This window comes from Otolemur garnettii, unplaced genomic scaffold, assembly GCF_000181295.1.
Source record: "Otolemur garnettii isolate 467f Iridium unplaced genomic scaffold, OtoGar3 scaffold00016, whole genome shotgun sequence".
Lineage (NCBI taxonomy): Eukaryota > Metazoa > Chordata > Mammalia > Primates > Galagidae > Otolemur > Otolemur garnettii.
The window spans coordinates 2,290,055-2,290,645 of NW_003852411.1; the positions used below are offsets into that span (position 1 = coordinate 2,290,055).

Below are 591 nucleotides of genomic sequence, written 5' to 3' on the forward strand. Positions count from 1 at the left end.
AGATACAATGAGAAACCGACTAAAAATTTTGGTGTCTTCCAGCCAAGAAAGGGGAAATTAGAAGCGATTGTATTAAAAAGTATATTCTAAATTGAATTAGCTAATAAATGGAATTATAAAATAAGTGTAATTTTTTTTGGTGACCGAGTGTTTGTAGTGATAACACAGATTGAAAATACAAATGACCACCAGCTTCCAGGGTCTCTGCATGTGTCATCACTTAACTCTTGTCCCTGATGGAGCATCTGGAGCCAACCTCAGGTCAAAAAGTAAAATGAAGTACATTCTGGTTACTGGTGATATTATACCAGGAATTGGGAAAGGAATCATCACTAGCAGTGTAGGCACAATACTGAAGTCATATGGTTTACAAGTAATTTCAATTAAAATTGACCCCTCTGTTAACATTGATGCAGGAAGATTTTCTCCTTATGAGCATGGGGAAGTTTTTGTGCTGGATGATGGGGGGGAAGTAGACCTTGACCTGGGTAACTATGAGCAGTTCCTTGACATCTGCTCACCAAGGAAAATAATATGACCACTGGAAAGATATATCAGTATGTCATAAACAGGGAATGGAAAGGGGAAAAC

At 37.7% G+C, this 591-nt stretch overlaps 1 pseudogene; it reads left to right on the forward strand.

The window, feature by feature from the left end:
• The first annotated feature begins 274 nt into the window (after positions 1-274).
• Positions 275-591, forward strand: part of LOC100955205 — a 1,841-nt pseudogene continuing 1,524 nt past the window's right edge.